Here is a 14436-nt window from a genome sequence, read left to right on the forward strand (position 1 = left end):
GATTAGTGGGTTAGTTGCCGGGCATGGCGGCAGGCTAGTGTGCGCGTTGTTTCTTTCCTGTACTTAGCTATTTAAGTGTGAGTCCAGGGCAGGGAAAAAGTAGAGCAACTAGGAGGAAGATGCAGTCTCCGGTGGTCTCATGAGAGCGTGAGGAGAGTAGTAGCCGGAGTTAGTGCTCCAGGTAGTCTCCCATGTATGTTGATATGGGTATGCGCCCAGTTTGAGAGATATAGTAGGGTGTATGTGCGCCCACGGCGGCGTTCGTGCGCCGGCCGGGAAAATTTCTGCGTTGTCCACTTCTTCTTCTACCTCCGTCTGCGCGCGCGCGAGAGAGAGAGAGAGAGAGAGCATCGGCGTTTGTCGCCGGAGGGCTGGTTCGGCGTGTGTCGCCGAGGCCAGCCCCAACATCTGGTATCAGAGCCGGAGGCATGCCGGCGGCTGCGATGAAGCTCCGGGCCATGTGTCAGCCTATGGAGGTGCGTGTCGCTGTGGCTGTCATGGCGGACACGGAGGCGGGGCGCGGTTTGTCCGCGACGAGCGCGCCGGACATGGAGGCCTCGGCGGCATAGCTACGGCTCGCGGCGAGCGCGTGGGAACGGCACACAGCTTCGACGTCGAGCGACGCGGCAACCGCGGCGAGCGGGCGCGGAGCGCGCGGTGGTGTCGGGCGGAGGTGTTCATGTCACTGATGATGACGACGAGCTGGGGCAGGAAGGCCGCGCAGCGAGTTCGTGGCTTAGGAGGTGAATGTTGGAATAAGCCACGCCCCATGGTGGCGACCGGCATCAGCACGCCTAGGTCGAGTCTGTGGCGGTGCGTGCGTGCTGATCGTGCAGTCGTGTAGCCGAGTCATCGCGCAGAGCAGGCAACCAACAGAAGCTGCATGCAAGGAGATCACACCGAGTCAGTTGCTCGGGCGTGTGGACGAGCTGTTTGTGCGGATGTACGTGCGCCTGCATGTAGCTAGATTAGTTGCCGGACATGGCGGCAGGCTAGTGTGTGCGTTGTGTCTCTTCTGTACTTAGCTATTTAAGTGTGAGTCCAGGGCAGGGAAAAAAGTAGAGCAGCTAGGAGGAAGATGCAGTCTCCGGTGGTCTTATGAGAGCGTGAGGAGAGTAGTAGCTGGAGTTAAAGCTCCAGGTAGTCTCCCATGTATGTTGATATGGGTATGCGCCCAGCTTGAGAGATATAGTAGGGTGTATGTGCCTCCACGGCCCTTTAGTTAAAAGAAGGTGGAATGGGTGTACAAAATGTATTTTTTGTGGGGAACAGAAGACTATTGAATACCTATTCATCAATTGCCCTTTAGTTAAACTACTTTGGCGCTCGGTCACTTTCACCTTTGACCTCCCACCTCTTGCTAATATTACTAATATGTTTGGTAATTGGTTAAATAGATTTGATAGACAATCTAAGGTTTTCACCCGGGTTGGAGTTTCGGCCTTATGCTTGTGTATATGGAGGGCGAGGAATGACATTATTTTTAACAAAAAACAATCTTTTCACTTTTTACAGGTTATCCATATGGTGACACATTGGGTTCAGTTGTGGGCTCTGATACGTCTCCGACGTATCGATAATTTCTTATGTTCCATGCCACATTATTGATGTTATCTACATGTTTTATGCACACTTTATGTCATATTCGTGCATTTTCTGGAACTAACCTATTAACAAGATGCCGAAGTGCCAGTTGCTGTTTTCTGCTGTTTTTGGTTTCAGAAATCCTAGTAACGAAATATTCTCGGAATTGGACGAAATCAAAGCCCAGGGGCCTATTTTTCCACGAAGCTTCCAGAAGTCCGAAGGAGAGACGAAGAGGGGCCACGGGGTGGCCAAACCCTAGGGCGGCGCGGCCCCACCCCTGGCCGCGCGGCCCTATGGTGTGGGCCCCCCGTGCCGCCTCTTGACCTGCCCTTCCGCCTACAAATAGCCTCCGTGACGAAACCCCCAGTACCGAGAGCCACGATACGAAAAACCTTACTGAGACGCCGTCACCGCCGATCCCATCTCGGGGGATCCAGGAGATCGCCTCCGGCACCCTGCCGGAGAGGGGAATCATCTCCCGGAGGACTCTACACCGCCATGGTCGCCTCCGGAGTGATGAGTGAGTAGTCTACCCCTGGACTATGGGTCCATAGCAGTAGCTAGATGGTTGTCTTCTCCCCATTGTGCTATCATTGTCGGATCTTGTGAGCTGCCTAACATGATCAAGATCATCTATCTGTAATTCTATATGTTGCGTTTGTTGGGATCCGATGAATAGAGAATACTTGTTATGTTGATTATCAAAGTTATATCTACGTGTTGTTTATGATCTTGCATGCTTTCCGTTACTAGTAGATGCTCTGGCCAAGTAGATGCTTGTAACTCCAAGAGGGAGTACTTATGCTCGATAGTGGGTTCATGCCTGCATTGACACAGGACGATGACAGAAAGTTCTAAGGTTGTGTTGTGCTGTTGCCACTAGGGATAAAACATTGATGCTATATCTAAGGATGTAGTTGTTGATTACATTACGCACCATACTTAATGCAATTGTCTGTTGCTTTGCAACTTAATACTGGAGGGGGTTCGGATGATAACCTGAAGGTGGACTTTTTAGGCATAGATGCAGTTGGATGGCGGTCTATGTACTTTGTCGTAATGCCCAATTAAATCTCACTATAATCATCATGATATGTATGTGTATGGTCATGCTCTTTTTATTTGTCAATTGCCCAACTGTAATTTGTTCACCCAACATGTTGTTCGTCTTATGGGAGAGACACCTCTAGTGAACTGTGGACCCCGGTCCAATTCTCTTTACTGAAATACAATCTACTGCAATACTTGTTCTACTGTTTTCTGCAAACAATCATCTTCCACACAATACGGTTAATCCTTTGTTACAGCAAGCCGGTGAGATTGACAATCTCACTGTTTCGTTGGGGCAAAGTACTTTGGTTGTGTTGTGCAGGTTCCACGTTGGCGCCGGAATCCCTGGTGTTGCGCCGCACTACATCCTGCCGCCATCAACCTTCAACGTGCTTCTTGGCTCCTCCTGGTTCGATAAACCTTGGTTTCTTTCTGAGGGAAAACTTGCTGCTGTGCGCATCATACCTTCCTCTTGGGGTTCCCAACGAACGTGTGAGTTACACGCCATTAAGCTCTTTTTCTGGCGCCGTTGCCGGGGAACGAAGAAAAGTTACTCCACAAAGATTTCTAACTCCCACGTCAACTGCACGCCAGCATCTTTTTCTGGCGCCGTTGCCGGGGAGATCAAGACACGCTGCAAGGGGAGTCTCCACTTCTCAATCTCTTTACTTTGTTTTTGTCTTGCTTAGTTTTATTTACTACTTTGTTTGCTGCACTAAATCAAAATACAAAAAAATTAGTTGCTAGTTTTACTTTACTTGCTATCTTGTTTACTATATCAAAAACACAAAAAAAATTTAGTTTACTTGCATTTACTTTATCTAGTTTGCTTTATTTATTACTGCTAAAATGAGTAATCCTGAAGTTGAAGTTCGTTCGTTTAAGCAACAAGGTGCACTAAGAAACACTCCACCACTATTTTACTCAGGAATTTTTATGTTGGTATCTCTAGCTGGAATAGGCATGTTCTTGATTGTCTCGTAGGAGGTAACTTCTTAAGTACCCCTGCATTAGAAGCTAGCTGCATTTTTGAGAGTCTATTTGGAATACCCCCTGTTGATAAAGTTAAAACTGAAATCTCTCTTGAAGATGTTATGAAAAAATTGGAAACCATAGAGAAAAATTTTCCAAGTATTGAAGCTAAAGTGGAAGTGTTACTTGATAAAACTGATGAACTTGATAAATCCTTAGTAGGAATTGATGAAAGAATTAGTGCCCTAGGAACTTGTGTTGTCCATGATGATCAAATTAATAGGATTGATGAACTTGAAAAGGCTATGGGAACCTTGGGTTCAACATTTTCTTCTCTTAAATATAAGGAGAAAGCTTATGTGGGTAAGGAGCAAAAGTTTATGTATGTCTCTAAAGTGCCTAGACTAAAGAAGTATTATTATAGGCCTAAAATTGACAAAGCCCTTAGTACCACTATGGATGGGGGAGCTCATGATAACAACACTTCATCTCTTGATAATACTTGATACACACTTTCTGCGCCTAGCTGAAAGGCGTTAAAGAAAAGCGCTTATGGGAGACAACCCATGTTTTTACCTACAGTACTTTGTTTTTATTTTGTGTCTTGGAAGTTGTTTACTACTGTAGCAACCTCTCCTTATCTTATTTTTGTGTTTTGTTGTGCCAAGTTAAGCCGTTGATAGAAAAGTAAGTACTAGATTTGGATTACTGCACAGTTCCAGATTTCTTTGCTGTCACGAATCTGGGCAAAATCCCTCTGTAGGTAACTCAGAAAATTATGCCAATTTACGTGCATGATCCTCAGATATGTACGCAACTTTCATTCAATTTGAGCATTTTCATTTGAGCAAGTCTGGTGCCATTTTAAAATTCGTCAATACGAACTGTTCTGTTTTGACAGATTCTGCCTTTTATTTCACATTGCCTCTTTTGCTATGTTGGATGAATTTCTTTGATCCACTAATGTCCAGTAGCATTATGCAATGTCCAGAAGTGTTAAGAATGATGTGTCACCTCTGAATATGTCAATTTATATTGTGCACTAACCCTCTAATGAGTTGTTTCGAGTTTGGTGTGGAGGAAGTTTTCAAGGATCAAGAGAGGAGTATGATGCAACATGATCAAGGAGAGTGAAAGCTCTAAGCTTGGGGATGCCCCGGTGGTTCACCCCTGCATATATCAAGAAGACTCAAGCGTCTAAGCTTGGGGATGCCCAAGGCATCCCCTTCTTCATCGACAACATTATCAGGTTCCTCCCCTGAAAATATATTTTTATTCCATCACACCTTATGTGCTTTTTCTTGGAGCGTCGGTTTGTTTTTGTTTTTTGTTTTGTTTGAATAAAATGGATCCTAGCATTCACTTTATGGGAGAGAGACACGCTCCGCTGTAGCATATGGACAAGTATGTCCTTGGTTTCTACTCATAGTATTCATGGCGAAGTTTCTCCTTCGTTAAATTGTTATATGGTTGAAATTGGAAAATGATACATGTAGTAATTGCTATAAATGTCTTGGGTAATGTGATACTTGGCAATTGTTGTGCTCATGATTAAGCTCTTGCATCATATGCTTTGCACCCATTAATGAAGAAATACATAGAGCATGCTAAAATTTGGTTTGCATATTTGGTTTCTCTAAGGTCTAGATAATTTCTAGTATTGAGTTTGAACAACAAGGAAGACGGTGTAGAGTCTTATAATGTTTTCAATATGTCTTTTATGTGAGTTTTTCTGCACCGGTTCATCCTTGTGTTTGTTTCAAATAAACCTTGCTAGCCTAAACCTTGTATCGAGAGGGAATACTTCTCATGCATCCAAAATACTTGAGCCAACCACTATGCCATTTGTGTCCACCATACCTACCTACTACATGGTGTTTTCCGCCATTCCAAAGTAAATTGCTTGAGTGCTACCTTTAAAATTCCATTCTTCACCTTTGCAATATATAGCTCATGGGACAAATAGCTTAAAAAACTATTGTGGTATTGAATATGTAATTATGCACTTTATCTCTTATTAAGTTGCTTGTTGTGCGATAACCATGTTCACTGGGGACGCCATCAACTATTCATTGTTGAATTTCATGTGAGTTGCTATGCATGTCCGTCTTGTCTGAAGTAAGAGAGACCTACCACCTTATGGTTAAGCATGCATATGTTAGAGAAGAACATTGGGCCGCTAACTAAAGCCATGATCCATGGTGGAAGTTTCAGTTTTGGACATATATCCTCAATCTCAAATGAGAAAATTATTAATTGTTGTTACATGCTCATGCATAAAAGAGGAGTCCATTATCTGTTGTCTATGTTGTCCCGGTATGGATGTCTAAGTTGAAGAATTATCAATAGCGAGAAATCCAATGCGAGCTTTCTCCTTAGACCTTTGTACAGGCGGCATAGAGATACCCCTTTGTGACACTTGGTAAAAACAGTGCATTGTGATGATCCGGTAGTCCAAGCTAATTAGGACAAGGTGCGGGCACTATTATGCATGAGGCTTGCAACTTATAAGATATAATTTACATGATGCATATGCTTTATTACTACCGTTGACAAAATTGTTTCATGTTTTCAAAATCAAAGCTCTAGCACAAATATAGCAATCGATGCTTTTCCTCTATGAGGACCATTCTTCTACCTTTCAATGTTGAGTCAGTTCACCTATTTCTCTCCACCTCAAGAAGCAAACACTTGTGTGAACTATGCATTGATTCATACATACTTGCTTATTGCACTTATTATATTACTCTATGTTGACAATATCCATGAGATATACATGTTACAAGTTGAAAGCAACCGCTGAAACTTAATCTTCTTTTGTGTTGCTTCAATGCTTTTACTTTGAATTATTGCTTTATGAGTTAACTCTTATGCAAGACTTATTGATGCTTGTCTTGAAGTGCTATTCATGAAAAGTCTTTGCTTTATGATTCACTTGTTTACTCATGTCATATACATTGTTTTGATCGCTGCATTCACTACATATGCTTTACAAATAGTATGATCAAGATTATGATGGCATGTCACTCCAGAAATTATCTGTGTTATCGTTTTACCTGCTCGGGACGAGCAGAACTAAGCTTGGGGATGCTGATACGTCTCCGACGTATCGATAATTTCTTATGTTCCATGCCACATTATTGATGTTATCTACATGTTTTATGCACACTTTATGTCATATTCGTGCATTTTCTGGAACTAACCTATTAACAAGATGCCGAAGTGCCGATTCTTTGTTTTCTGCTGTTTTTGGTTTCAGAAATCCTAGTAACGAAATATTCTCGGAATTGGACGAAATCAAAGCCCAGGGGCCTATTTTTCCACGAAGCTTCCAGAAGTCCGAAGGAGAGACGAAGAGGGGCCACGGGGTGGCCAAACCCTAGGGTGGCGCGGCCCCACCCCTGGCCGCGCGGCCCTATGGTGTGGGCCCCCCGTGCCGCCTCTTGACCTGCCCTTCCGCCTACAAATAGCCTCCGTGACGAAACCCCCAGTACCGAGAGCCACGATACGGAAAACCTTACTGAGACGCCGCCACCGCCGATCCCATCTCGGGGGATCCAGGAGATCGCCTCCGGCACCCTGCCGGAGAGGGGAATCATCTTCCGGAGGACTCTACACCGCCATGGTCGCCTCCGGAGTGATGAGTGAGTAGTCTACCCCTGGACTATGGGTCCATAGCAGTAGCTAGATGGTTGTCTTCTCCCCATTGTGCTATCATTGTCGGATCTTGTGAGCTGCCTAACATGATCAAGATCATCTATCTGTAATTCTATATGTTGCGTTTGTTGGGATCCGATGAATAGAGAATACTTGTTATGTTGATTATCAAAGTTATATCTACGTGTTGTTTATGATCTTGCATGCTTTCCGTTACTAGTAGATGCTCTGGCCAAGTAGATGCTTGTAACTCCAAGAGGGAGTACTTATGCTCGATAGTGGGTTCATGCCTGCATTGACACACAGGACGGTGTGAGAAAGTTCTAAGGTTGTGTTGTGCTGTTGCCACTAGGGATAAAACATTGATGCTATGTCTAAGGATGTAGTTGTTAATTACATTACGCACCATACTTAATGCAATTGTCTGTTGCTTTGCAACTTAATACTGGAGGGGGTTCGGATGATAACCTGAAGGTGGACTTTTTAGGCATAGATGCAGTTGGATGGCGGTCTATGTACTTTGTCGTAATGCCCAATTAAATCTCACTATAATCATCATGATATGTATGTGTATGGTCATGCTCTCTTTATTTGTCAATTGCCCAACTGTAATTTGTTCACCCAACATGCTGTTCGTCTTATGGGCACTAGTAGGAAAACCCTTATAGGCAAAGCTTAGTTCTGTGGCGCACCACTAAAAATGCGCCACGGAAACTTTTTTTGTGGCGCACCAGGCAAGGTGCGCCACAAAAATAGCTTAATTTTGTGGCGCACCAAAGAACCCTGCGCCACAAAAACTTGGTGGGCCCCACCAGCTGACACCCCCAATCATTGGTTTTACTATTTCTATGGCGCACGTACCGCAGTGCGCCACAAAAATAAGATATTCTGTGGCGCACGGCCACGGTGCGCCACAAAAATAAGCTATTCTGTGGCGCAGCTTGGCTCGTGCGCCACAGAAATAAGGTATTCTGTGGCGCATTTGTTCAGGTGCGCCACAGAATTAGCGAACCAGATATACAAAAGTGAGCCAACCTCCCACCTACCACACTACACAAGTCATTCTTCTTCCTCCATCTAGCTCGTCCCCCCCTTCTCTCTCATACCATTTTGACTCTACTTTTCACTTGCTTGGGTATTTATTGAACTTACTTTGGTTGATACTTAATTGGAGTTGAGGAGAAGGCTCTCCATACTCTCTCCTCCTCTCGAACACATCGATCGCGGTCTCGTCTCGGTATCGAATCTAGAAGGTGAGTAGTTGGAGGAGACATACATATGCTTGGAGGAGACATGCATATGCTTGTAGATCTTGTGTGGCCGTCGTGTGTATGGATGCTTGTTGCAGGTGAAGCGCTTGTGTGTGTCGGTGTGGTGCATGGATGTTTGCCGAAATGTTGATTCATTTCCGTTTCGGCAAGTTTTGCACTACCCATATGTCCTACTTTGAGGAGAGGTCATGCCGAATTTTTCCGCTCCATGTAATACCTTGAGGAGAGGTACGGCCCATGCATGTGTGTGCATTTGGTGCGGTTCTAATTTCCTGTTCTATGTATACCATTTGCAGGCAAGCATGGTCCTCTCGATGAGTTCCGCTCGAATCTCTAGATACAAGATAGACGCGAAGGAGGACATGATTCGGAACAATAGGCGCCAGATAAGATGTCCGTGTCGATCATGCAAACTCGAGCGCTGGATCAACCCTGATTCCGGACAACTGGAGGAGCACCTGCTGAGGCGCGGTTTCATGCAAGACAACCAGGCGCGGCCGGCCCCATCAAATGGTGCGCATGAAGACCATGTCGAGCGAGATGACTATCATCATGAAGAAGACTATCATCATGCCGACGGGGACTATCATTATGAAGAAGAAGTCGGCGGAGAACATCATCATGATGAAGAAGAAGATTCCGGCGCGACCCCGCTAATTTCGGCCTTGCGGGACTCTCATGTTCAAGATCTTCTCCTCCAGGAGACGAGCAACGATAGAGTTGCAGCTAGAGAGAGAGCCAAGCTGTCGCAAATGGAGAAAGACGGGATGACTCCGATCTTTCCTGGGTGTCGTCCGCAGGATACGCGCTTGCATGTAACGCTTGATTACCTGCAGATGAAGACGCAGAACAAGTGGACCGATTCCAGCTTCAGCAAGAACTTAAAATTCTGGCACGATCGTCTCCCGGAGGGGAACACATTGCCAAGTAGTACCGAGGAGGCCAAGAAAGTCGTGTGTCCCCTTGACCTACCGCACGAAAAATACCACGCCTGCATTAATGATTGTGTGATTTATAGGTGCGAGTACAAGGACAGAACCACATGTCCGGTGTGTGGCCACGGACGGTACAAGGTTGGGAACAAGAAGGTACCTCAAAAGGTGGTATGGTACTTTCCTATCACTCCCCGTCTGCAGCGGTATTTCGTGGACCCTAAGGAAGCAAAGCTCATGCAATGGCACGCGGAAAGGCAGAAGCCCGAAGAAGATCCGGAGATGGGCTATATGCTGACACACCCTTCAGACGCTGGACAGTGGCAAACATTGGACATCGCCTTCCCTAGGTTCGGGGGTGACGCAAGGAACATCAGGCTGGGTATGAGCACCGATGGACTCAATCCGTTCGGCAACCAGAGTAGCACGCATAGCACCTGGCCTGTGTTTGTATGGCCTTACAACCTACCCCCATGGCTGTGCACCAAGCAAAGGTACATACACCTGAGTATTCTCATTCAGGGGCCGAAACAACCAGGTGTCGACATGCATTTGTATCTCGGGCTGCTGAAAGAGGAGTTAGACACGTTGTGGAAGACGCCACCCCGTACGTGGGACGCCTACACTAGAACTTATTTCGATATGAGAGCCGCGTTGATCACGACGGTCACGGACTATCCTGGTTACGCATATGTATCTGCCCAGGTGGGCCACGGATTCAACGGCTGTGTGAAGTGCATGGACGATACCCCGCATCTACAACTACCAAGGGATCCCGGGTCCTCGAAAACCGTCTACCCAGGTGCTCGAAGGTGGCTTCGCTTGGATCACCCGTGGAGAAAACGCGGTGATCTGTTCAATGGTAAAGATGAGCCCGATGGACCCCCACGCCCGAGGAGCGGCGCAGAAATCGATGATCTTTTGAAAAATTGGAAGGAGTGCCAGCGCCGGGAAAGAAGCGACCGAAGCCAGAGCCGCTGCTCGGTGTATGGAAAGCGAGGTCTGTTTTCCACGACTTGGAGTACTGGAAGGTCCTCCACACGCCCCACAGCCTCGATGTCATGCACATTACGAAGAACGTTACCGAGAGTCTGCTTGGCACTCTTTGCAACTCAGAAAAGTCCAAGGATGGACCGAAAGCAAGATACGATCTTAAACATTTTGGCATCAGGAAAGATCTTCAAGCCCCCGATACTGACGATGATGATGATGATGATGATGATCAGACGGAAGGGACTCAACGTCTCCGTAAAAGGGCTAAGAAGAACGCGGTGCAGCTTCCCGCTGCACAGCTTCTACAACGAGTCCGGAGGAGCTCGAGCAGTTTTTCAGGTGCCTCCTAGGAGTGAAAGTTCCTCACGGTTACTCGGGAATATAAGCAGATATACGGACGTAGCGAAGAAGAGGTTCACCGGGATAAAGTCTCACGATTGCCACGTGCTAATGACGCAGATACTTCCCGTTGCGATCCGAGGCATAATGGACGAGCACGTCCGTGATACGCTGTTTGGCCTATGCAACTTTTTTGACGTTATCACCAGGAAGTCGATCGGCGTGAGGCAGCTCAAGATGCTACAGGATGAGATCGTGGTGATACTATGTGAGCTCGAGATTTACTTCCCGCCGCATTCTGTGATATATGCGTCCATCTCCTTCTCCATGTCGTTGAAGACATCAAGCAGCTCGGCCCAACGTTCCTCCACAACATGATGCCTTTCGAAAGGCGTAACGGTGTCATGAAAGGATACGTTCGCAATAGGGCCCGTCCGTACGCAAGCATGGCCAAGGGGTTTCTAACCTACGAGTGCATCTCCTTCTGCCAGAATTATCTAAGCACCGAGGACGACGAGGATCATGTTGGTCTACCCCCCAGGACACACCTCGGGAGGCTCGCTGGAGTCGGTCACCGCGAGGGCTACCGCTCAGTCCATGTCGGCATTGAAAATCGACGCGACGACTTTGACAGGGCTCACCGGGTCGCGCTACAACACTTAAAACTGATCGAACCTTTCGTGCAAGAGCACAAAAGCATGGTCGAGCAGAATTACATCGATATGGGCCGGCCGAGGAAGATGGGAGACGTAACCAAAGAGCACAACTCCAGCTTCACGCGTTGGTTCAAGCAAACTCAACTGCTTGAAGCACAGAGAAATACGCCTTCTACCGAAGATGAAAAACTCATATACACCTTATCACAGGGACCCGCGCATAACGTAAGGACCTATCTGGGGTACGACATCAACGGTTACAGATTCTACACCGAGGAAAAGGACAGAAATAGTGAAAATCAAAACTCAGGAGTAACTATGCTGTCATACGCCGATGACGAGACTAATGTCAATGAAAGATTTTTTGGAAGGATCGAGGAGATATGGGAGCTCAATTACTGTGGAGAGACGGTGCCAATGTTTCGTGTGAGATGGGCCAAGAAGGTCGAAAAAGAAGGCCGATATTTCACAACCATGGTTATACCCGATGCAAAATCGAAGAACGCATCCGCGAAAAATGAGCCATGGGTACTCGGTAGCCAAGTTGACCAATGCTTCTTCATCACCGATCCGTTGAGGCCTAGCCGTGTTGTCGTCAGGAGGGGCAAGAGGAGCATCATAGGAATGCAAGGAGACGCCAACGAGGAAGACTTGGACAAGAACGGTGACCCGAAGATTGAGGAGGAATTCGACAGGCACTTCGACATGCCTACTACTAGTAAAGTAAGAAGGAAGACCTCCCTACCCTCTAAAGGTTGTCCGTTCACGCGAAGAAATCTCAAGGTGGCCGGCATAAAGTATTCAACCGCCAACAACCGAAAGGGCAAGAAGATTGCGAAGAGACGCTAGATAGAGCTCGAAGCCGGGACGAAGAAGATCTTTTTTTGGTCTATCACATGTGTGTGAGTGTGTGTTAGACAAGTACATCCATGTGTGTGTGAGAGAAACAAGAACGTACATGTTTGTATGAGACAATTAATTTATAATACTCTACTAATTACTAAATAATGTTGTGTTATTTATTGAAATGTAACTAAAATATGAAAAAAAGGAAGAAAAATTGTGTGGCAGCCAGGGTTCGAACCTGGCTACTAATGGGCTAACATTGACCTTAACCACTGGGCTAGTGCTAAGTAACTGTCAGTACACAGCAGTAAACCATTTTGTTTTGCTAAGTGTCTAAATTCTGTGGCGCACGCCCCTTTAGGTGCGCCACAGAATTAAGGGATTCTGTGGCGCATGTCAGAGCTGGTCTGTGGCGCACATGGAGGGGTGCGCCACAGAATTTAGACACTTGGTGAAATATCGATCGACCCTTTCTTCCCCACACTCACAACAGCAGTTTCCTTCCCCGACAACCCTAGCGCCACTGCAACCACCACCACCGCCAAGCGCCGCCACCTAGCGCTGCTGCCGCCGAGGAGGAGGAGGAGGAGGAGGACGGCCACGCCACCGCCGAGCAGGACGCCCAAGCCCGAGCCGCCACCACAGATCGAGGAGGAGGACGCGCGAGCTCGAGCCGCCGCCGCAGAGGAGGAGGAGGAGGACCGCCACGCCGCCACCTAGCGCTGCTTCCGCCGAGGAGGAGGAGGAGGAGGAGGAGGACGGGCACGCCACCGCCGAGCAGGACGCCCAAGCCCGAGCCGCCACCGCAGATCGAGGAGGAGGATGCGCAGCCCGAGCCGCCGCCGCAGAGGAGGAGGACGTACAACGCCATCACCACCGCGCCCTGCCACCGCCGCCGTTCGGTGAGAGTCCCTCTCCCCCTCCCCACTCCCTTGTCCCCCTCCCCACTGTCTTGTGCCCGAATTTCGGAGAAGAAGGGCAACATTGGTCAGATTTTGTATTGTCTCATGTTCTTGTTGTTTGCATTGCCATGATCCAAGCCATCCAAGCCATCAAAGAATTGCCATGATCCTAACAGTAGCTAATTTCTTGGTTAGTGAATGTAGTTAGTGAATTGGCAGATACAAATTGGTTAGTGAATGTAGTTAGTGAATTGGTTGATTTAGGTTTTGAATGTAGTTAGTGAATGTAGATACAAATTTACTACTGCTAGGTAATGTTTTGAATGTGATTTAGTTTTCGAATTGGCAGAGAAATGTAGATATTAATCTTGTCATTTAGTAAGAACAGAATTAGGGTGAGAGTTAGTGATCATGTGTGTGTTGCATGTGCTAGTGAATCACTTGTGTCTCCTGCTGCCATTTTATGTTTTGAATTCATTTATGAAATGATCATGCTCATGCTTCCTAGTTGCAAGATAAGAATGCATAGATGGTTTTAGTTCACCTTTGGCCACTGATTAAATAGATGGTTTTAGTTCACATATGACCACTAATTAAATACATGATTAAATGCATAGATGGTTGCAGTATATATACAGTATATATATAGTATATATGAACTGTGTTCGTTGAGAAAATGCAGTAGAGCTAATAAAGTTCTTGAAGTTCTCTCTGAAAAAGAATGAAGTTTGTTTAAATGAAAATTAAAATGAAGCTGCTACTACTCTGTTGATGTACATGGTTCAATAAAATGAACAATGCAGTAGGTTTTTTAATACAATGCAATAGGTTTTTTAATACAAATGAAAAAATGAACAAGCTAATGATGAAATGATACTGCCTAGTTGATTTTGAATGAAATGCTACTGCCTACTATTGAAGTCATTTTTCTAAGTCATTAGCTACTGCCTTGGCTGCACTAAATATGCTAACAGTTGGTTAAAAAGATGCTCCAGGTTTGTTGTAGTGCTCCAGGTGATTGCTCCAGGTTTTGTTTGATGTATTGTAGATTCTCCAGGTTAATTTGTTGTAGATGCTCCAGGTTAATAATATCTGTTGTATTGATGCTCTAGGTTAATAATGCCTCCTGTCGATGCTCCAGGTTTTGTTTGATGTATTGTAGATGCTTCAGGTTAATTTGTTGTAGTGCTCCAGGTTAAAAAAAATAGGAACTATATATGTCCAGCAATAT

The sequence above is a fragment of the Lolium perenne genome, chromosome 7 (genome assembly GCF_019359855.2).
Source record: "Lolium perenne isolate Kyuss_39 chromosome 7, Kyuss_2.0, whole genome shotgun sequence".
NCBI lineage: Eukaryota > Viridiplantae > Streptophyta > Magnoliopsida > Poales > Poaceae > Lolium > Lolium perenne.